The following is an 18,206-nucleotide window of genomic DNA, read 5'->3' as shown; positions in this document are numbered from 1 at the left end:
TGTTCAACCATTCCTCAGTTAATGAGCATTCCCTCTATTCCAATCCATTGCCATCACAAAAGTGCTATAAATATTTTTCTACATATAAATCATTTTCCTTTTATCTCTTTGGGATACAGATTGTCAAGTAATATTGCTGGGCAAAAGGATATGCACAATTTTATAGCTCTTTGGCCATAACTCCAAATAATTCTCCAAAATGGATAAAGCAGTTCCCTACTCCAACAACAGTTCATTAGTGTACATAATTTTCCTTCATCCTCTCCATCATTTGTCATTTCTGATAGAATGAGGAGGAATATTAGAGTGATTTTAATTTTTATTTCTCTAATCTGCAATAATTTAGAGCAGTGATGGGCAAACTACAGCACACGGGCCAGATGAAGCCCCCTGAAATGTTTTAGCCAGCAGCTTGACATTATTCCTAATTTGACGAATACAATGAGTAGGATACAATACAATGAAACTTCAAAAAAGTAGCCTTAGAAACAGACTGACAGATGAGCATTTCCTTTCCTTTGGCTCCTCTTTACAAAGTTTGCCCATAACTGATTTAGAACATTTTTTATATGACTACATATAGCTTTGATTTCTTCTGAAAACTACCTGTTCATATTTGCTCATTCCTTAGTTAGAGAATGGCTCTTATTTTTATTAATTTGACCCAGCTTTATACTCTGTATATACTTAGGAAATGAGGTAGTTACAAAAATTTTACTTTAACAAATTTTGATATTATTTCGTTATCTATGGTAATTTTTAAAAAATACAGCTGCTTTTCTAAGTGAATTTATTTTTTTACTATGTCTGATTTCATGATTACTACTCTTTCCCTTTTTATTTCAGCAGAAGCATATTATATTATACTCCAGCTCATAATTTTAACTCTCTGTGTGCCTTTTTGTGTCAAGTATGTCTCTAGTAAACAACATATTTTTACCCACTGCCATCTGCTTCTATTCTATTATATGTGAGGTCATCCCATTCACATTCATTGTTATGATTACTAAAAATGTATTTCCCTCCATTCCATTTTCATTTGATTCTTCTTCTCTTTTAATCTTGTCCTTCCTTAAAAGTCTATTTTGCTTCTAACTACTGCTCCATTAATCTGTCCTCACTTTTATCATAATTTCTGTTCCTTCCTTTTATCCCCTTCCCTTCATATTTCCCTATTAAGATTTACAGCTGAGCGTATAAATATATATTTCCCTTTTTGAATCAATTCCAATGATAGTGAAATTCAAGTAATGCCCAACACTCACACTTTCCCTTCCATTGTAAAAACTCTTCTTTATGCACATTATTTATGTAAGAATATGTTCCCCATTCTACCTCTTCACTCCTTTTCCCAGTGAATTCCTATTTCTCACCTTTTCAATTTTGGGGATATTATTTAAATATAATTAACTCACATCTATGCCCTCTGGCTATGTAAATCCATTTTAACTGTCCTAAATGAAAAAAGTTTTTTTGGCTTTACATGTATCTTCTTCCCCTATAGGAATGCAAACAGTTTAATTTTATTTAGTCCTTTATGATTATTCATTCATATTTACCTTTTTGTTTTTCTCTTGAGTTTTGTGTTTGAATGTCAAATTTTCCATTCAGCTCTGGTTTTATCATTACAAAAGCTTGAAAGTCATATATCCATTTTCCCTCTAAAGGATTATATTCGGTTTTGCTAGGTAAATTTCTCTTGATTAAAATACTATCTCCTTTGTTTTTTTATAATATCATATTTCAAGACCCAAAGTCCTTTATTGTGGTAGCTGATGCATATAGGGTTATTCTGACTGTAACTCTATGGTATGTATATGGTCTATTTTAGGTAGTTAAAGTATTTTCTCTTTGAGCTGGGAGCTCTGGAATTTGGCTATAGTATCCTGAAAGTTTTCATCTTGGGTCTTTTTAAGGAAATTATTGGTAGATTCTTCAATTTCTATTTTACCCTCTTTGCCTAATATATTGGAGCAATTTTCTATTACAATGTTACATGTAGGCTCTTCCTTTGATCATGACTTTAGGTAATATGATAATTCTTTTTTTAAATTTTTTAAATTTTCTTTTTATTTTTTTAAACCCTTAACTTCTGTGTATTGGTTCCTTGGTGGAAGAGTGGTAAGGGGGTCAAGTGACTTGCCCAGGGTCACACAGCTGGGAAGTGTCTGAGGCCAGATTTGAACCTAGGACCTCCTGTCTCTGGGCCTGACTCTCAATCCACTGAGCTACCCAGTTACCCCCTAATATGATAATTCTTAAATTAACTCTCCTCATTCTATTTTCCAGATCAGTTTTTTTAATGAGAAATTTCACTATTTTTTTTAAATTTTAAACCCTTAACTTCTGTGTATTGACTTATAGGTGGAAGATTGGTAAGGGTAGACAATGGGGGTCAAGTGACTTGCCCAGGGTCACACAGCTGGGAAGTGTCTGAGGCTGGATTTGAACCTAGGACCTCCTGTTTCTAGGCCCGGCTCTCAATCCACTGAACTACCCAGCTGCCCCTCACTATTTTTTTCTATTCCCATTATTTTGACTTTGCTTTATTTTTTCTTGATGTCTCATGTTGTCAATATTCCAAGTTGTCCAAATCTAATTTTGAAGTCTTTAGTGACATTTTGTACTTCTTTTTTTCATTTGACTCATTTTGCTTTTAAAGAGAATTTTTTTGAATGAATTTTTGTACCTCTACTACTGTTAGGACAATTCTTTTTTGCTTTTTTTAAAGGTATTTCTCTTACTACTTGTTGTACCCCTTTTATGAAGGAATTCATTCTCTTTGCACCTTTGGTCATTCACCTTTGGTGTCTACCTGTCATCCAACTCTTACCTGTGACTTTAAGAAACTTTACCATGATGATCACAAGAAAACCTTGAAAGCCTTATATGAAATGATGCAAAGTAAAGTAAGCAGAACTAGGAGAACACTGTACACAGTAAAAACAATAATGTATGATTATCAACTATGAATAACTTTACTGTTATCAATAAGGCAAATATCCAGAACAAAGCTACAGAATTCAAGATGAAAAAGAATATCCACTACCATAGAAGGAACAGGAAGAATCTGAATGCAGATCGAAACATACCATTTTTTACCCTATATCCTCCATGAATATTTTGCAATATAACTTGTTTTAAGACATGATGAACATGGAAATATGTATTATATGTTAATATATTTATAACCAATATCATTTTCAATGTCTTCTTGGGGAGCAGGGAAAAGGGAGAGAGAAAACATGATTGCAAAATATAAGAAAATTAATATTAAAAATTACATCAACATGTAATCTGGAAAAAATTTTAAAAATGTAAGGGGGGTGATATTACACTCAGCCACCATACACTAGTAAAACTGTCTTGGCAGATTAGCTAAACCAGGTTGAGGGTAAATAACAGATCTCAAACTTGTTAATGACTTAGGGGAATGTCAACCTCAACCATATGAATATTTCCCTAGATGGAATTGGCATACGAGAACAATTTATTCCAGTGGCCATGAAGGTAGTTAAAATAGGCACTGTGGGATGCTTAAAGCTTTATTAGCCAACAAAGATGCCAAGGTCATCTACTGCACCCTAGGCCATCACCAGTCATCTTGACCTTTGTGTTGCCACTGGATTAGAAGAGAGAATGAGGCTGATGACTCTGGCAATTCTACCTCACTTAAATCTAATTCCCACACAAGTCAAGATATTACCCGTGATGATCTGGTTGTCTTTGAAATTATAGAACAAAATAACTTAAATTTTTTACTTGTATCACTCTTATTTCTTTTCTCAGTTTTCCCTTTAGCATTCTTATCTCTCTGTTTAACTCTTCCAGAAATCTTTATTAGGTTTGGGTCTAGTAAACATTTTTCTTTGAGGTTTTTTTTTGGTAGTTGTTTACACATTGTTGTCTTCTTTGTTTTATGTCATGGTTTTCCCTGCCATCACAATAACATTTTATAGACAAGTATTTTTTGTTCTGTTTTGTTTTTGTATTTTTCCAGACTGTTTCTTTACTTTGACCTTTTTGTTAAAAATGTACTCTGCTCACCTGGACATGGGGAGGCACTGTGCCAAGCTATTTTCAGACTTCATCCTGGGTGTCTATAAGGTTTGGGGCCTTTGACAGTGATGTGATGCTGGGGAAGGTGTGATCACTTCCCTCCTCTTCTATGTTCTGGATTTATCCAGAAAGGGGTAACTTCATCTCCTGCAGCCACAGATGCTTCCATTCCTTTATACCTTAAAACTGAGACTAGGACCCATACCAAAAACATTCCTCTCCACTTCAGAACTGCTACCCAGAAATGATTGTGAGCAATAGAGTTGCCAATCAGAGACAGATATACCCAGTGCCAGCAAAGCATCCTTTCTAATCCCTTTCTGAGGACTTTGCTTTTCTCACTTCTGGATTGAGAACTTCCAAAGATTTTTTCCTCCTACTATCACAACTACCTCCAATGCCCATTGTAGCACTATGATTCATGCTGGTGCCCACTCTGGTGTTACCAATCTCTACTGCAGAACTCCAGAGTTTTCTTAGGAAAGGAAAAATGTCTCACCCTGACCCTTTGTTGTCTCCACCACTCCAAATTTGATTTGAGTTGTTTTTAAGAGTGTGGAGGGAAATATTGGGAGAGTTCAGTTGGGTGACTGCTCTAATCCACCATCTTGGAGATTTTATGATTCTTATTCACAATGATATAAGATCCAGTCATCAAAATTCAAAAGCAATGATGTGGCTACCTAACAGAAATGAAAATAGGAAAGTGTGGCTGTCTGGAGAATTCCCCACCCCTCAAATATTATGGCCCCTTGAAAATAGGAGAGTGTGGCTGTCTGGAGAATTCCCCACCCCTCAAATATTATGGCCCCTTTTACATTCCTTTGAGACTCAAAATGCAGTAAGAAATTATAGGCTGCATTTAACTAAAGGACCATAAAACAATATGGATTTGAGGACTCATACAACAACATTTTAGTATCACATTGAAAAGGCAATATACCTGCTTCAGGGTGCTGAACAAAAAAGAAGAGAATACCTAGTAATTTCCAGTTTAGTACATTGTAATCCCCTGTTATAGTTGCCATTTTTGCACAAGAATTATGTCTACCATACAGGCTAATCATACAATATAAGACTTTTGCTAAACATACTTGTTAAAATTGAGGGGACATACTTTGATCTGCAGTATTTCCACATATACTATAATATAATGTTGTGGAAAGAGTGCTTATCCTGGAGTCTGAAGTCATAAGTTCAAATCACTATGGGCTCCAACTCTACAAAGAGAAGGAAAAGAGAGGAGAGGAGAGGAGAGGAGAGGAGAAGAGAGAAGAGGAGAGGGGAGAGGAATGAATAAAGATTAAAAAAAGAAAAGGAATGAAAAGAAAAGAAAAAAGAGAAAGGAATGCTAAAACAAACAACATGGCTTTAAATGAGTCAAAATAAGAGTCTGGGACTTTCCTGCCACAACTATTTCTGTGATGTACAACACAGAAGAATGAAATAGGGTAAAGCCATTAGATGGGATACCTGGAGTCAATAGGACTGCAGGAAAAGGGGAAAGCATGTTATAATTTTTGGACCAGAGGCAGAAAAAAGCAAACAAGTTCATTGAAATGAAGCACATATCAACATTACAAGGCTTTAAAAGTGCTAGGAATAAGAAAGTTAACTCACCATGTTCCCAAGGTACAGACTGAAGATGATTCAAAATGTAGTACAAATTCTACCCCAACTCCAGCAAACACACACACACACACACACACATTTCATTTTAACTCAGATGAGTTAATTAAGGACCTCCATCAAATCCCACAAGGTTTTATTGAGCAATTACTGGGTGCTGGAGAGGCAGAGCTAAAAATTAAAGAACCTTTACTTCAAGGAATTTAGATTCTCCAAAGGGAAAGAACATGTTAACAAATACATATAAACACTCATGTATACACACATATATAAATACTCATATATATGACAGAGAGACAGAGAGGAATAAATAATGCAAAGTATTTTTATGTAGTGGTGTCAAACTACATTTTCCTTATCAAACCAGAAAGCTGAAGCTGAGGTATTTATTTACCCTAGGACTTTTTTAAAAATTAAGTTTATTTAATTCATTAATTTAGAATATTTCTCATGGTTACATGATTCATGTTCTTTCCCTCCCCTCATCTCACCCCTCTCCCATAGCCAATGAGCAATTCCGATGGGTTTTACATATATCGTTGATCAAGACCTATTTCCATATTATTAATATTTGTAATAGAGTGATCATTTAGAGTCTGCATCCCCAATCATATTCCCATTGTGAAGGATTAAAATTTGGGAGGTAGGAATTTGAACAAAACTCAGGAGAGTAGTTTCTTAAACACAAAACACTTAGTTTATTATTAGGAAAACACAGATAGGAAATACAAAGAGAAAGATACATCTTACAATAGTTTATAACTACATCTAAGATCCCAATCCTGACTAAATTTTTTTCTAAAAAACCCTAAACCCATCTGCCTTCTAGGGCAGTGTCTCCTGCTAAGCTGAAGCCCTGACCTACTCTCCTACTCTGTCTATCTAATAATATACCCACTATCTATCTACCTATCTACTCAGGTTAATCAATAATCAATAAGGCTGTTAAGGCCTTAAATCTGTTTCTCTGTCTCCAACCAGAGAGAGTGAGCTACACACTCTCTCCCACAAAGACTCAAAAAAAAAAATACCACCCTTCCAACAGTCCACAACTAACTAACCACACTTGGCCACATCCTTCTAACTGTCACTGATTGACAACCTGCACAGCACGGGGTTTCTTACTCACAAATCTTGTTACTCCTTTGCCTCTTATATAAAAAAAGGGGAAAATTAATAAAAATTCTCTTAACACCATTGAACTATGTGATCAAGCAGTTGTTTTTCTTCTGTGTTTCTGCTCCCACAGTTCTGCCTCTGAATGTGGGTAGCGTTCTTTCTCATAAGTCCCTCAGAATTTTCGTGAGTCATTGCATTGCTGCTAGTACAGAAGTCCATTACATTCAGTTTTACTACAGTGTATCAGGCTCTGTGTACTGTTTTTCTGGTTCTGCTTCTTTCACTCTGCATTACTTCCTAGAGGTCATTCCATTTCACAAGGAATTCCTCCAGTTCATTATTCCTTTTTGCACAACAGTATTCCATCACCTAGATTTACCACAATTTGTTCAGCCATTCCCCAATTGAAGAGCATACCCTTAATTTACAATTTTTTGCCACCACAAAAATACCTCAGGAGTTTTGAGCTGCAATTGAGCTAAGCTATTTTGGTGACCACCCTGAGTTAGGTGTTAATGTTTTAAACCCTTTGGAATAGACACACCTATTGTATTAACTGAGGTATGGAAAACCTGCTCCTGTCTAAAATAGTAGTGGTCAAAGCTCTTATGCAGATCAAAAATGGAATCTGACTCTTGGATAGCTACTGAACATCCAGCCTTAAAAAAGATGAATGAGAACCACCACCAACGCTACAGCACCAATGTCTCAGGGGAGTAGAGATGAAGAACACTAACAATGTGCCTGTAGGATGAGGAAAGGACTCCTGTAGAAAGGGTTTCCTGTACTGTGTTTTGAAGGAAACTGGGGATTTTGTGTGGCACAATTGAGCAGGAAGAGTCCTTTAGTTAAGGGGCCACATATTTACAAAGAGACACGGAAGCAGGAGAAAAAAAAAGAACATAGCTTCATGCTAGTCTAAGGACTCATGTATCATTGTCCCATTCATTGAATTTTAGGGCAACCTGTCTCATGAAGGAAACATTAAGCTAGAAAGATACTGATCCAAGAATTTTTCCTTGCCCAGATGACTAAATGCTGCTGAATTTTATGACTCCCACCAAGAACCTCAGATGATTCCCTCAACATGGTAAAGTAATTGGGAGGAGATGAGTCCTCTCAGCCCACCTTCTTATTTAATATTCAATATTTATTTATTTGTATATTCATTATATATAAATTTTAATATATAAATATGCAATATAATGTTATATATTTGTTTAATATTTTGATACCCAATATACTTAATTTCAAATAACTAATAAGGCTTATTTTTCCCTTTCAGGGAAGTTCCCTTTGATTTACAGTCAAGAAGACAGACTGGAATTTATATTAGCCCCATAACAATCTCTTAGAATCTTTAGTCACTGTGAGAGATCACTGGCCATCAATTTATTGATTACTGATAGCCTAGTTAAAGAATTTATCTTTCACATCTGGAATTTTGTTTCTTGGAATTTTATATACCACACCCATAATCACATTGCAAGTTTTCAGTGAAGCCTCAGAAAACTTTTTGGTCCAACTTTGGTGCTTGAATCTCTCTCTCTCTCTCTCTCTCTCTCTCTCTCTCTCTCTCACACACACACGCACACACACACACACACACACACACACACATACACACACACAGAATTCCATTTTCCAATCTCTCCAGTTCTTAGGCTCCTAACTTGCTTCCATCTATGTACCCTTTGATCTCTTTTTTTCTGACCTCTGTTATCATCTGTTATTGGCTCAGAACTTCTCCCTTGTTAGCCTTCTCTAGTTCCTACTCATTCACCTCCAGCTTTAAATGAAGCAAGAGTTTTGATTTTCAAGAAAAGCATGTCTGAATTGTTGACAAGATTTTGTAAAACATTTGGTGAAAAGATTAAACACAGCCTAAAGAATATAAATAAATAAGATTTTATTTCCTTTATTGAAGCTGCTTTGGGCATCCACTATTATGTCATTTATTAGCACTTGAGAATAGGAAAAAATAATGAAAATCGCTGATACTGAATTCCTGTCATGCAGCCAAAGATCAATGACTGCCAACTATAAGCATACTAACATGAGTTAATCCTACCTAGTAACCAAGGTCCCTTTGGGCTGAGATGTGCTAATTCTCAAAATACCCAATATTCTTTAGAACTAAAGATAAGGATCACCTTACCTAAGAGAAATAATGACAGTGGGGAAACTATGCTTTAGGGATGTAAATTACTCAATGGCAGTTTATAATAAAGGGTAGAGAACAGGGCCTTTGACTTTCCCGGATTTGAAAATATCTTCTGTGCTCACACTGCTCATTTAAACCTGATACAAGGGGCTCCATAAAGGGGTAAAGCTTTCTAACCAGAATGCACTTAAAGAAAGGCCTTTATTGATTCACAAAAACCACCATAACATCTGCTTGCCAGGTGTGTGAATTCACCTGGTAGATGACAGTGGAAGAAAATTTATTTCTATTTTTAAGCCTTTCAGGACCAGAAAGATAGTGGAAGGAGTATCAGGCTTAAAGTCAGGAAGACTCATCTTGGTCAATTCAAATTTAGCCTCAGATTCTAGTTGTGTTACCCTGGACATGTCACTTAACACTGTTTGCCTCAGTTTCCTTTTTTGTAAAATAAGGAAAAAGAAATAGCAAACCACTCCTGTATCATATATGTATTCCTGCATGCCAAAAACAACAAACAAATCCTTTAATCAATCCCTTAAACAATCCTCTAATTTTTCTATTTTTTTCAATTTTTATTTTTGTTTTTTATTGGGATATACATGTATTGTTATGCAAAATATATTTCCATATTATTCATTTTTGTAAGTGAATAATCTTTCAAAACCAAAACCTCAAGACATACTCCCAAATAAAGTGATAAATCATATGTTTTCATTTGCATTTCTAGTCCAATTGTTCTTTCTCTAGAGGTGGATAGCATTCTTTATGTCATAAGTCCCTCAAAATTGTCTGGATCATCATATTGCTGTTAGTAGCAAAGTCTATCACATTTCATTGGTCCACAATATTTCAGTTACTGTGTATAATGTTCTTCCGATTCTGCTTATTTCACTCTGTATCAGTTCACATAGGTCTTTACAGTTCTTTTGGAAATCTTTCTGAAATCTGAAATCTTTCTGTTAACATTCCTTACAGCAAAATAGTATTCTATCACCATCATATACCACAATTTGTTCAACCATTTCCTAATCGAAAGACATCCCTTTAGTTTCCAATTCTTTGCCACTACAAAAAGCACAACTATAAACATTTTTGCACAAACAGGTCCTTTCCAAATTTTTTTAATCTCTTTAGGATATAGTCCTAATAGAGATATTACTGGATAAGAAGGTATGTTTTCTTTTATAGCCCTTTGGACATAACTCAAAATTGCCTTCCACTAGTTTGGGATCACTTCACAATTCAACCAGCAATGCATTAGTATCCCAATTTTGCTATATTCACTCCAACATTCACTATTTTTCCTTTTCTGTCATATTGGTCAATCTAATCGGTGTGAGATAGTGCTGCAGTATTGTTTTAATTTCATTTCTCTAATCCAAAGGGATTTAGAACATTTTCTCATAAGATTATTTATAACTCTTAATTCTTCATCTGAAAACAGGTGATTCATATCCTTTTACCTTTTATCAGTTGGGAAATGAATTGGATTCTTATAAATTTCACTTATTTCTTTAAATATTTGAGAAATGAGACGTTTAGTAGAGAAATTTGCTACAAAAGTTTTTCCTCAGGTTTTTGTTTCCCTTCTAATCTTGGTTGCATTGATTTTTTTTGTATAATTGTTTTAATTTAAAATAATCAAAATGATTTATTTCACATCTTTAATGTTCTCTATTTCTTGTTCAGTAATAATTTTTCCCTTCTCCATATATCTGCCAAGTTATCATTCTACATTTTGACCTTGTCTTTGTATAGGATTTGAGATATTGTTCTAATCCTAATTTTTGCCATACTCTTTTCCAATTTTCAAAGCAGTTTTTGTCAAATAATGAGTTCTTATCCCAAAAGCTCTGATCTTTGGGTTTATCAAGCACTGGACTGTCAATAGTCTATTCCATTGATCCACCCTTCTATTTATTAGTCAGTACCAGATTGTTTTGAAAATTACTGCTTTTAATACAGATTAAGATCAGGTACTTCTAGGCCAATAATCTTCACAGTTTTTTTTTTATTAGTTCCCTTGATATTCTTGACTTTTTTTTAAGATGAATTTTGTTAGTATTTTTTAGTTCTTTAAAATAGTTTTTTGGTAGTTTAATTGGTATGGCAATGAATAATAGGTAGGATTGTCATTTTTATTATATTAGTTCAGCCTATTTGAGAATGATTAATGTTTTTCCAATTCTTTAGAAAAAATGTTATTTGTGTCAAAAGTGTTTTGTAATTTATTTTGTCTTGGCAAGTAGATTCCCAAATATTTTATATTATAATGTGTGATTTTTAAATGGAATTTCCCATTTTAATTCTCACTGCTGAATTTTGTTGGAAATATATAGAAATATTGATGATTTATAGGTGTTTATTTTGTATCCTACAACTTTTCTAAGATTATTAATTATTTCAACTAGTTTTTTTAGTTGATTTTCTTGGATTCCATAAATATACCATCATATCATCCAAGAATAGTGATAATTATTTTCTCTATTGCATACTTAAATTCATTCGATTTCTTTTTCTTCTCTAATCGCTAAGGCTAGCATTCTAGTACAATGTTAAATAATAGTACTTATAATGGGCATCCTTGCTTCACTTATTTTATTGGGAAGACTTTTAATTTATTCCCATTGCAAATATTACTTGCTGATGGTTTTTAGGAAAGGTCCTTCTATTCCTATATTTTCTAGTGTTTTCCAATATGAATTGTGGTTGTATTTTGTTGAAGGCTTTTTCTGCATCTATTGAGATGATCATGTAATTTATGTTAGTTAGATTATTAATATGGTAAATTATTCTGAGAGTTTTCCTAATATTAAACCAGCCTTGCAATCCTGGTATAAAATCCACGTGGTCAGAGTGAAAAGTTCCTGTGATATATTGCTGCAATCTCTTTGCTAGTATTTTATTTAAGATTTTTGCATCAATGTTCATTATGGAAATTTGTCTGTAATTTTCTTTCTCTCTTTTTGTTCTTCCTGGTTTAGGTATCAGCATCACATTTGTGTCAAAAAATAATTTGGTAGGATTTCTTTTTTGCTTACTTTGCCAAATAGTTTATATAGTTTGGGGATTAATTGTTCTTTAAATGTTTGCTAAAATTCATTTGTGAATCCATCTGGCCCTTGGGATTTTTTCTTAGGGTGTTCTTTGATGGTTTGTTCAGTTTCTTTTTCTGAGATGAGATTATTTAAGTATCCTATTTTCTCTTTTGTTAATCTAGGCTTCTCCTTCCTTTATATTACTTGCCTGCCCACCATTCCATTTCTTATTCCCCTTCTACTTCTCTATAAGGTAGGATAGGTTTCTATACTCCAATTAATTTGGCTATTTTACCCTCTTCCAATGAGAGTAAGGTTTAAATATTACTGGTCACTATCCTCACCCACAACTTCACTCTGTATTTCGCCCCCTGAATCTCCTAATATGATAAAATTTGTCCCATTTTATTTCTCTTTCCCTTTCTCTTAGTTCAATCCTCATTTCATCCCTAGATTTTTTACATATCCTAAAGATCTTACTACCAACCCTCTTGAGATAAGAAAATTAAATCTACCCTGCCCATCCTTAATCTAATCACCAAAGGTGAGAACATCCCCACTTAATTCACAAGTTGGGAGGTCTGACTGCCTCCTGGGCAGTCCTAAGAAAAGTATCTTTTGGGGGCAGCTGGGTAGTTCAGTGGATTGAGATCCAGGCCTAGAGATGGGAGGGCCTAGGTTCAAATCTGGCCTCAGACACTTCCCAGCTGTGTGACCCTGGGCAAGTCACTTGACTCCCATTGCCTACCCTTACCACTCTTCTGCCTTGCAGCCAATATACAGTATTGACTCCAAGATGGAAGGTAAGGGTTTAAAAAAATAAAAATAAAAAAAAAGGAAAAAGTGTCTATTGTGATTGGACATGTAAACTAAGAGGAAGGCACAGGAAGTGATGAAAGAAGTGTCCTGGATAAATTAAGAGAACTTCCAGGGATCAGCCTTTTTTTAGTTTCTTTCTGTTCATGACTTAGATGTGGAGGATCTCTGTAGCTGGAATACTGAGACCTTGGTGAGGCTGTTCTTAAATCTTTCCCTTAGAACTACATGCGGTGAGTGAAGTAGGCTAACTACCTTAGCCACTGGAGGGGTCCTTGATTGGGAGAAGCCCTTGTGACTAAACCCCTTCTTAATTGACTTTTAGGCTCTCTGGCTGGGCCTCTGGAGCCCTGCTGGAATAAAGCCCAGACTTGAATACAAATCTAGTTAAATTAGTTCTCTTCCTCTACCCTCTTCTCATCTCTCTACTTCTACTCTCTCCTATATTTTGTAAATAAATTACTAAAATCATTTTAGAAATTGATATTTATTCAGTTTCTTGGGGACCATACCTTTAAATATTAATATATCCAATCAAAAAAACCCATTTCCCTCTTATACTCTGTCTATGTATACTTCTTCTAACTACTATGATAATGATTACAATTTTTCAGAATTACAAATATCTTTCCATAAAGGAGTATAAATAATCTAACCTCATTGAAGCCCCTAATTTTTTTTTCCTTTTTATTTATCTTTATGATCCTCTTCAATTTTGTATTTAGACATCAAATTTTCATTTTGTCTAGTCTTTTCTTCAGGAATGCTTGGAAATCTTCTATTTTATTAAATGACTACACTTTCTCCTGAAAAAAAATATAGTCAGTTTTTTTTTTTGTTTTTTTTTAAACCCTTAATTTCAGTGTATTGTCTCATAGGTGGAAGATTGGTAAGGGTGGGCAATGGGGGTCAAGTGACTTGCCCAGGGCCACATAGCTGGGAAGTGGCTGAGGCCGGGTTTGAACCTAGGACCGCCTGTCTCTAGGCCTGACTCTCACTTCCACTGAGCTACCCAGCTGCCCCCCCATAGTCAGTTTTGATGGGGATATGATTCTTTTTCTGTAAACCAAGTTCCCTTGCCTTCTGGAATATCATATTCCAAGGCTTCCAGTCCTTCAATGTGGAAGCTGCATATGCTATGTAAACTTGACTATGGCTCCATATTATTTGAATTGTTTCTTTCTGCCTGTTTGAAGCCATTTGGAGAATGGTTTGATTTCTTATACATTTGACTTAGTTCCTTATATATTTTGGAAATTAGACCTTTATCAGAAAATTTTGTTATAAAATTTTTTCCCAGTTTGTTGCTTCTCTTCTAATTTTCTTTGCATTGGTTTTGTTTGTGCAAAATCTTTTAAATTTAATATAATTAAAAATATTCATTTTACATTTTGCAATGTTCTTAATCTCTTGTTTGGTCTTAAATCCCTTCCTTTCCAATTCATCTGACATGTATATGATTCTATATTCACTGAAGTTATTTATGATTTCACTCTTTATATTTAAGTCATCTATTTTAAATTTATCTTGATATGGGATCGTTTCTTTTTTCCAATTTTTCTTCAATCTCTCTTATTTGATTTTTGAATTTCTTTTTGAATCCTTACAAAGCTCGAGATAAATTCCTGCTTTTTTTCTCATTTTGTATGTGGTTGCTTGGATCTCAGCATCCCTGTTGATTCTCTCCTTTGCTTTTTGTCCTCAGAGAAATTTTTGATTGTTACATGTTTCTTTTGGTATTTTTTCATTTTTCTAGCCTTTTTTGCCTGTGGCAAGGGAATTCTGAAAGCTTCTTGCTGATTCTGTCTTCTATGATGCTGGCTTGCATGGCTGGGCACTGTGAAGTATGTTTTCCTGGGGCTAAGTTTTTTCCACAGTAGCACATGCTTGAAAGGAACCCATGCTATGGACTTTTGGGCCTCATTGTGGACTGGTGCCAGGACCTGGAACTTTGAGCAATGGATCTGGGATGCCCTTTTGTTGCTGTAGTCCACTTCCCAGTATCCTGAATTTAGCCCATGCCCAGCTGCTGGGTATGGTAGTATGTATGTGTCTGTATGTGTGTGTGTGTGTGTGTGTGTGTGGGTGCTGGTTGATCAGCACTCCTCTGTGCAGTTTTGCTTCCAGTTCCCCCTTATTTCATGAAAAGCAACTCTCTCAGCCTACCTTTCAAGTTGTGTATAGCAAATGACTGGAAAATGATGAGGTATCTGTTGATTGGGGAATGGCTGAACAAATTGTGGTATATGATGTTGATGAAATACTATTATGCTGTAAGGAATGATGATTGGGAGTATTTCTATATGAATTGGAAGAACTCAGTATATTGATTCAGAGTGAAATGAGCAGATCCAGAGTGCATTTTACATAGAATCTGAAACATTGTGGAATTAAGGACTTATGAGAATGAATGCCATCCACATTGAGAGAAAGAACTTAGGGAGTATAAATGCAAAAGAAAAACACATGACTTATTTCTTATCACTTGTATATATGGTATATGAATTGGGATTTAGATTTAAAAGATTGATCTATAGCAAAAATCAATAATATGGAAATAGGATAATATTTGTACGACCCAGTGGAATTGCTGGTTGGCTCTGGGAGGGGGAAGGAAACAGTGGAGGGAAATAAAATGAATCATGTAAATAAGGAAAAATATTTTTCAAATAAATAAATAAACAAAAGAGGTTTTTGGTGAATTCCTCAATAATTTCTTATATTAACTCTCTTGGGTTTATTTTCCAGGTCAATTGTTTTTCAAATGTGTTATTTCACATTTTATTCTATTTTTTTTATTCTTTTGACATTGATATACTGTTTTCTGATGTCTTATGGATTCATTAGTTTCCATTCAGGCAAATATAATTTTTAAATTTTTTGATTTGCTTTAGTGAACATTTTGTGCCTCATTTTCCATTTAGCCAATTCTACTTTTTATGGAATTCTTATCTTCATTTTTTCTTCATCAGTAAACTTTTCTAAATTGTTTTCTTATGTGCCAAATTCTATTTTCATGAGGTTCTCTTAGTGAATTTTGTATAACTTCTCCCATTTGTCCAATTTTGCTTTTTAAGGAATTCCTCTTTTCAGTGGATTATTGTGTCTTGTTTTTATCAGTTGAACTATTCTGTTTTTCAAATTATTAATTTCTTTAGTATTTCCACCTCTTTTACCAAACTATTGACTCTTTTTTCATGATTTTGCTGCATCACACTCACTTCTTTTTCCTTTTTTAAACTCTTACCTTCTATCTTAGAATCAATACTGGGTATTGGTTCTTAGGCAAAAGAGTTGTAAAGGCTAGCCAATGGGAATTAAGCACTTGGAAAGGGTCAAAAAGCTAGGAAGTGTCTGAGGCTAAAATTAAACAGTCTTTGGCCTGGCTCTCAGTTCACTGAAACACCCACTTGCCCCTTTAATTTATTTTCACATTTTTTCTTCTTGCACTCTGACTTTTAAAATCCTTTTTTTTCAAATTCTCTAGTAATTCTTTTGTTTTTTTAAACCCTTAACTTCTGTGTATTGGCTCCTAGATGGAAGAGTGGTAAGGGTGGGCAATGGGGGTCAAGTGACTTGCCCAGGGTCACACAGCTGGGAAGTGTCTGAGGCCAGACTTGAACCTAGGACCTCCTGTCTCTAGGCCTGACTCTCAATCCACTGAGCTACCCAGCTGCCCCTTTAGTAATTATTTTGGGATTTGAGACTTCGAGGGCTTCATATTTTTTTCTTGGAGGCTTTGGATGCAGTAGCATTCCTTGTTGCTTTCTGATGAGTTTGCATTTGGTCTTCCCTGTCACCAACATATCTTTCTATGTTAAATTTATTTTTTTGGTACATGGTGATTTTATAGGTTTTTTTCTTGATTTTTTAATTTAAAAAAGAAAACTGTTACAGTTGGACTCTGTTTTTCTGGTGAAGGGGGAACTATCCAAGCTTCAGGTTCTTAGTGCAAGTGTTTTCAGAGATAGCTCAGGGGATCTATAAGTTTTTAACTCTTCCTAGGTGGTATGATGTATGGAGAGGTGTGTTCAATACTCTCCTAGCCTGTGCTTCTGTCTTTGAATAACAACAAAAACTCTTTTCCACCCTAGAACTGTGACCAGAGTGCTCTGTTCCCTTGTGGTCTCAAGTGATACTGTGTATGCACTGTTTCTCCTCACTCTGGAATTGCTACCCAGGACTGCAACCTGGATTTGTGCATGGGACTCTTGTAATCACTTTCTGACCATTTTTCCAACCCTGACTCCCCATCCTGCCCCTTACCGTCTGTAAAGGAGAGCTCCATAAACCTTTGCTACTGATTCAAGTCACCCTCAAGGCCTTTGTGGGCTTGCTGACATTGGGTCTGTCTTGGCAATGGTCTCCACTCACATCCCAGTGACATAGTCCTATTGTGCCAACGTTATGAATTGTCTTGGGCTAAAAATTATTTCACCCCTTCTTTTTATGGGTTCTGTCTCTTTACAATTCTTTTTTAATGTATGTCAAACATAACACCTGGAGGTAAATTGATAGAGAACAGGTGGGTCCATGTACCTTCCCTGACTTGATTTAGTTTATTACAAGTTACTTTCCCCAGAAGAATATAGGCTTCTTGAGGGCAAGAACTATTATCATTTTTGTCACAGTCACTCAGGACAAAAGCTTCATAGATAATTATTTAATAGCATTCTAGGAGATCACTGGCAAGCTTCACCCCCTTCCCCAATGCCTACTCTCCCAGCTTTTTTTTTTACTTGATAGAGCATATTGCATAATAAGGAGATATATTTTGAAACAAGATTTAACAAATTTAGAACAAGAAAGGACTTTAAAAACCATTTAACACCATCTATTTCACTCTATAGACAAGGGAAAAAAGGATCAGGGATGAGAAGTATCTTGCCCAAGGTCACACAGTAAACAAAATTACTTGCCTGAGTTTGAAGCTGACTAATGTTCTCACTATATCTTTCCACACAGACTTTGATCAAATTGGAAGAATGACATTAAATATGTCCAGATGGTCATCAATCTGATTTTCCTTTCTAGCTCTATGACTTATAAGAAAGAACTTTTCTAAGCTGAGTGAGGGAAAATAAAATGGACTGGAGAGGGGGAGGAAGAAGCATCCAAAGATGTCTCAGAAATCAAAAGGTCAGAGATTATGTTCTAAAAGCACAGTGATGAAGTAACTATTGTATGTTTATGGGTCTTTACCAAAAACCTTAAATAAGCATAAGCAAAATGCAATTACTAGTTAAAGCTTGAATCAGTACTATGTTATCTTTCAGGAATCAAAGTGGTTCCTGAAAGTACTAGTGGTTCTCTCTCTCTCTCTCTCTCTCTCTCTCTCTCTCTCTCTCTATATATATATATATATATATATATATATATAT

This window comes from Gracilinanus agilis, chromosome 3, assembly GCF_016433145.1.
Source record: "Gracilinanus agilis isolate LMUSP501 chromosome 3, AgileGrace, whole genome shotgun sequence".
In the NCBI taxonomy this organism is placed as follows: domain Eukaryota; kingdom Metazoa; phylum Chordata; class Mammalia; order Didelphimorphia; family Didelphidae; genus Gracilinanus; species Gracilinanus agilis.
The sequence above is the reverse complement of the archived record's forward strand: the minus strand, read 5'-3'. Positions refer to the sequence as shown.